Source organism: Sciurus vulgaris (assembly GCF_902686455.1).
Source record: "Sciurus vulgaris genome assembly, chromosome: 3".
NCBI lineage: Eukaryota > Metazoa > Chordata > Mammalia > Rodentia > Sciuridae > Sciurus > Sciurus vulgaris.
The window spans coordinates 125765029-125771414 of NC_136463.1; the positions used below are offsets into that span (position 1 = coordinate 125765029).

Here is a 6386-nt window from a genome sequence, read left to right on the forward strand (position 1 = left end):
ATAATTCCAAAGGTAACCTTTTTCATTGGAAAACACCTGTACAGGGCCAACTCTGATTACTCCCTGTGGATATTGCTTAGCTCAAAATTAATATATCATACTTTCTAGAATGACAGACTGTGGGTTGGAATAAGAGAAAACAGTAATTTATAAGATGGAGTAATTACTGAAGGATCCAGATACTATTTGCTGACTTTCTTCTTTGTTCTCAAGCCAACAAAATTATCAAGTCCACATTCCTAGAGTCCTTTATTAGCCTTAATCCTAGGTTGTCTATCAAAAACAATACTGTTGTGGATTAATAAACATCACAAACCCATAATAAACTGCACGGGCCCTTGTCTTCCCAGGTAATAAGTAAGCTCAGCTGAAGCATTATCAAAGTGACTGACTAGAGGCAGCTGGGCTGTTCCGCACTTGCTGCTTTGCCGCGGCTGAAGCGGCCTCATTGACTGCACTATCTATAATATCCACGAGGTGGCAGCAACTCCACGGCAGCCAACCAGTCGCCTCTGAGGGTAGCCGAGGCTGCCATTGACTTCCTCACCGACAGGGTGGTTCTGTCTTCAAAATCCGGTTTGGTTGTTTCTTTGAGTGTGGGATTTGGGAAAACATTGTGATCATTTTCAGTTAAAAATTTTTCATACCAATCATAACTAATTTACCAAAGCATTTTGATACCTAGTGAAAGCATTCTCTCCCCCCGCCCGTTTTTTGCCCCAGGCATGTGAACATTTTAAAATAATAAATACACAAAAAGGGGAAGTCAACATTTACAATATCCAAAGAGAAATGTTGTCTTCTAAAGAATAAAATTTTATAGAGAACAGAATCACTTGACAGTAGGTAGATTACAACTTGTTCCAGTTGTCTCTTTTTGTAGGGCATTATTACTAATTAACCCATATTCAGCAGAGAAGAGCCATATTTAGGCTCTGGTTTGCCTACCCTGTTTACAGAGCAGGATTTGGAGGTTCTGAACCCTTGAGAATCTAAACCTCTCAGAAAATGACTAGACAGGGGTATTCAGAAATTTCTGAGCTGATATTACCTTATTCTCTATTGCTCAGAGGTGGGCATTATCAGCATGCCTGAGATATAAATAAAAAGAACCACAGACTAGAAAAAATTACTTCTCTAAGCAACATTTTGTGGATCTCAGAGACTACAAGGTTAGCTGAAAGAGCACTGGCTTCAGAGTCCAGGGATGGTGGAACCTGAGCTGCCTCTTCTGTTAACAGATGGAATAATCTCTCTCCTATAGAACTCAGAGGGGTCTTTGAGACTCAAATGGAATCATCTAGATGCTTAATAAATGTTTGCTGAAATTCATTGAATAAATTATGTTGAGAGGACTTTAAAAATTGTACTTTAAAGCTGGCAAAAAAATGTACAGTAATAGATAACCTGTGATGCATATCCTAGTTACAGTTTTGTAACTGTAATATTGTGATATAATGAGAAATATATGTGTGATTTTTGTCCCCAGTTCTTGGCATAACGTTCCTAAAATCCTTGGATTTTCTGAGCAGTAGTGGTGAGAGGAGCATCTTTTGTGGGTGACTCATAGTCAACCATGCGACTAGAGGGTTAGAATTTTCAGCCCTGCCTACTTTAGACTTCTGAGGAGGAGAGAAGGTGGCAACTGAGTTCAATCACAAATGGCCAAGGATTTCCCCAGTCATGCCTACATAGTGGAGCCTCCATAAAAACCAGGCATGACAATGACAGGTTTTGAGGAGCTTCCGGGTTGATGAATGCATGCAAGTGCTAGGAGGATGGTGTACCCCAAACTCCTCAAGTACAGAAGCCCCTGTGCTCAGGACCCTTATAGACCTGGCCTTGTATCCCTCTGTAGGGGCTGTTCATTTGTATTCTTTACACTGTGCTTTAGAACCAACTGATGATAGTTAAGTCTTTCTCTGTGAGCTGCTGGAGCCAAATATGAACCTGAGGAGGAAGTCATGGGGACTTGATTTGTAGCCGTAGAGGAGGAAAGGCGCTGGTAGAGGTGGAAAATCTGCTGGTGTAAGGAGACCGCATCACCACCACTTGGTGTTAGAAATGTTGAGAAGTTTTTTGTTTTTTTTTTTTTCTTTTTTACATTAACAGCAGATGTTGTAGTAATGGTTTCCAGAAATGAACTATGAAGGGCTGGTGGTGTAGTTCAATGGTAAAACACTTGCCTAGCATGCATGTGGCCCTGGGTTCAAATCCCAGTGCTGAAAAAACATTTTATTGTGAATATCCTTCCATTCACACTGGGCAGTGATTTCAACCCTGAGAAGCTTTTCAAACATCCCTGTGCTGAAGCACTCTTGCGGTGCTTGGTTTGTTGGTTGAAGCTCCCCAGGCAATAGTAGCATGCAACCAGGATCTAGAGCCACAAGCTATAGTACAGCGACTATGGTTATTGAATATTGGCTATAACTGAATCAGCATAAGTAGAAATGAATTCTGAGTTTAAAAGAAAAACCTACTATTTCTGGCTAGAAATATGTCTTGATCACTTATCTTTGTTATGACTTCTCTTTTTCTCCTTGTACGAAAGAAATACTTGCTTAGTGCAGAAAATAGAAAAAGTACAACCAAGACAATAACAAAATCATGCCAAATCTGGAACCACTATTAATACATTGGAGCACATCCTTGTAGTTTTTTTTTTTTTTTTCTTGTCTACATGTGTTTTTTTTTTTTTTTTTTTTTTTCATTGAAAATGGAATCAGGTGTGGATATTTTGATTCTTTTTTTTTTTTTTTCAAAAAGAGTTTTTATAGGATAAAGAAGAACAAATACACAGCAATGTTTTCCCCAAACTCCAGCCTTCAGTGCAGCAGCAGTCAATGGGGTCAAGGGCTACAATGCCAACAGTCTTTCGTTTCAGAACTAGGTTCTGCTACTATCAAATGACCCCCCATACTTCTTCAAAGGCTGTGGTAAGTTTGGCACAGGTGAGGGCAGCAGAAAGAGGATAGTTGCTGATGGACGCCATCTTCTCTGTGTACTCCACACTGACCTTGCCATGGGCAAAGGCTCCCACCACAAAAACAATGGGGTCAATACTAGGCACCAGGTATCGCACATCACTGATGACTGGAACGGAAAAAGAAGTGCCAATTTTCAAACAACCAACTGGGAAGTGATCTGACACTGGATTCTTAATTACCTTCAAAAGCTTCTGGGGACCATTAGCTGCTCGAACACTGAGCTTGCGTAAAAGCTTGTGTAAAAACACATGAGACCACAAAAGTGGTCAAAGGTTCTGGGAATTCGAGTCTGGGGGTTCACTTCAATCAGCACATTCTTCTGTGTGTGGATATAAACCTGCAGCAAGCCAGCTCGATTCAGGGGACTATCCATCAGCATCAGTAAGCTCTGGTGGCTATGTCTGGTCTCACTTCCCCAGGATCCCGTCCATTCTTCAACAACATGGACTTGTGCTTGTCGCAGTTGAGTAGCTCATATGTCTTTCCTACATTGACGGTTTCTAGACTGGCCCCTTCCAACCCCGCAATAAGCCTACGACCTCGCTCTTGCTTCCTGCCCCGAGTGGAGGTCTCGTGGGCGCCGCAGCATCCCAGTCCTGCTCCTCTCCCTAAAGCGCAGCTCGCGAGGTTGGAAGTCATCACTGGGAGCAGCCCTCTTTACAGCCAGCCGGGAAGTCATGCTATTGTCTTTAACTAGCATCTCGCACCGTCAGAACCGTAAACTTCTGCCGGCTGCCGTTTTGAAAGTGGGCACTTGGCGTTACCGAAGCCTCTCCTGATACTTTCTTCTGTGACATGATTTCTAATAGCTATTTTGCAGGACCATAATTTCTTCAGTTCCTTATTGTTAAAAATGAAGTTGTTTTTAATTGCCATATTCTACCATAAAAAATATTACAAGTGCCTTAAATACAGTTTTTCTGCATAAGTCCTGTTAATTTCTATGAATAATTACCATGCTTTCTCTATTTTCTCCTGCCCAATTTGGACAGTCTTTTGCATGAATTTGTGGAAGCGCACCAGCCACTTCCCTCCCCATGTCAGAGGGATACTGCTCTCCTTGCTCTTCTGTCAGGTAAGGCTGTTCCAAAATTGGCAAACATCTACTAGATCAGGAGTTCTCAAAGTCTGAATGTGCATATGAGTTATCAGGGAAGATTCAGACTGAGCCAATCAGAGTGGGGCCGAAGATTCTGCATATTAACAAGTTCCCAGGTGATACTAAAACTCTGGTCATAGACCATTCCTTAGTAGCAAGGACCACAGCTCCATCCTCACACTTCTCCTGTGCTCCCCTGCCCAGTGATATAAAACACAGTGACCTCCACAAATAAACCTTTATTGTGTGGGTGACTATCTCCTTTTAATGATGTTGTTCAAGCCAGATCATTTGGATCTTGCTTGTGAAAGAAAAAAGAAAAAAAATTTTTTGCTCTTTATTTTCAGTGTGTTCTCTAATTTCCAGGTGACCATAGTAGCTTTTCTTTCAATATTAATTTTTATATAAATAAGAAAACCTAAGGTTTTATAGATGAAACCGATAACATGTTATGGGTCCTAAAAATGAGCAAAGCAGAAAGGCCCTTTCAGCCATTCTTATGCGACTCCTTGCACTCTCACGGTGGCTTATACTGGAGATCTGAAGTATGATGGTGGCATTTTCTAAGAGACTTTTTTTCTCAGATAAATAGTTATTTCTTATTTCTTAATTTCTGTTTTAACAAGGTGATATAACCCATCATCTACTTTGAAAATTGATACTGGCATGTAAACAACTTTTCATTTTAAAAAGTTGAATGGGTAAATAAAAATTATGTATATCATATACATGGCATTTTTGAAATATGTATACTTTATAGAATGGCTAAATCAAGCAAATTAACATATGTATTGCTTTGCTATCTTTTTGTGGTAAGATTGCTTAAAAATCTACTCTTGTCACAGTTTTCAAGAATACAATACGTTGTCATTAGCTGTAGTCACCACACTGTGCAGTGAAGTTCTTGAGCTTTTTCCTTCTGTCTAATTGAAATTTTGAGGCCTTTGACCAACATCTCCCTCAACTCTGCCCCAGCCTCTGATAACCACCAATCTACTCTTCCATTCTGAGTTTGACATGTAAGGGAAATCATGGATAGTAGTCTTTCTATGCCTAGATAATTTCACTTAACATAATGTCCTTCAGGTTCATCCATATTGTCACGAATGACAGGCATTCATTTGCGACAACATTCAGTGTGTGTTCATTGTGGGAAATATGGACATGTTAATAAGTAGAAAATAAAAATCACTCCTAAATCCCATCATAAATCCCAGCAGTAACCATTGTTAATCATCCATTGCAAACATCCCAGAATGCTCAGCAAGTTAGGAAAATCCTTATTTCCTTTCTGGTTCATAAAGTCCTCTACCTTAATCCTAGACACGAATCTTGTCCAATTTTTCTGCTCCTTATGTTAGCAAATATGAGACATTCTTAAGAACTATTTCTTTTTCATATCTTTTGTCAGTCATATTAAATGTTTTACTAGGCAAAAATTATTACATCCCCTAAAATTTTATATTTATTTTCAGAGTGAAATTACTGTACTTGTTCTATGAGTGGAAATTTAAGTGTTTAATGGTTTCTAGTTTTTTTTTTTTTTTTTTTTTTTCCAACATCAGTTTAGCAACCCTTCCTTTGTGAGTCTGCACCCACACCATGACAGGCTAATTAACGACATTGCCCCCTCCTGTCAACACATAGACTGTTCCATTAGTTAAAACGCTATTGGGTACTGCAGAATAATTACTAGAACTAAGATCTGATCAGTGTTCCAGACTTTACCATGTGTCCACATGCAGACATGATGTACCCTTTATTATGCTGTCACCATAGCAACTCTGTGAACATTAGTTTCATCTCTGTTTTATAAGTGAGAAACTGAGGTTCAAAAATGTTAAGTGGCAGAACAGAGAAGATGGTCAGTCTTTTATTTTCTACCACTGACCAGTTTTTGTTTCTGATTTCCTATTAAAATGCTCAGAATTTTAAAATCTTCAGTTAAAAATAGAAGGTACATATGAGAACTCTCTGCACTATCTTTTCATTTTTTTCTGTAATTCTAAAACTATTCTATAATGTAAAGGTTATTTAAATGTTAAAAAAGGATATGTAGTCTTACAGAATTATATACAATGTGTTAAAATACCTTTTACATAAAGTTTTTTTCCTAATTACCATTTCTGTCTTCACTGCTTTTAAAATCCTGTGATGTCTAGATCCTTGTGATATTAAAGACTAGACACTGAAATATTCCAGTCAAGAGACCACATCCCACATCATCCAGAGTCTCTGGGTATGATGAGGCATCTTTTCCAATGTGACCAAAGACATGTGTCCTCTCTAAGTTTTTAATT

The 6386-nt window shown here is 39.0% G+C and overlaps 1 pseudogene across 1 annotated transcript; it reads right to left on the reverse strand.

Annotated features, from left to right (window-relative positions):
- Positions 1 to 2825: 2825 nt before the first annotated feature.
- Positions 2826 to 3523, reverse strand: LOC306656294 (ribosomal RNA small subunit methyltransferase NEP1-like; annotated as a pseudogene). Its single transcript has one exon. The product of its transcript is annotated as a ribosomal RNA small subunit methyltransferase NEP1-like (transcript).
- Positions 3524 to 6386: the final 2863 nt, after the last annotated feature.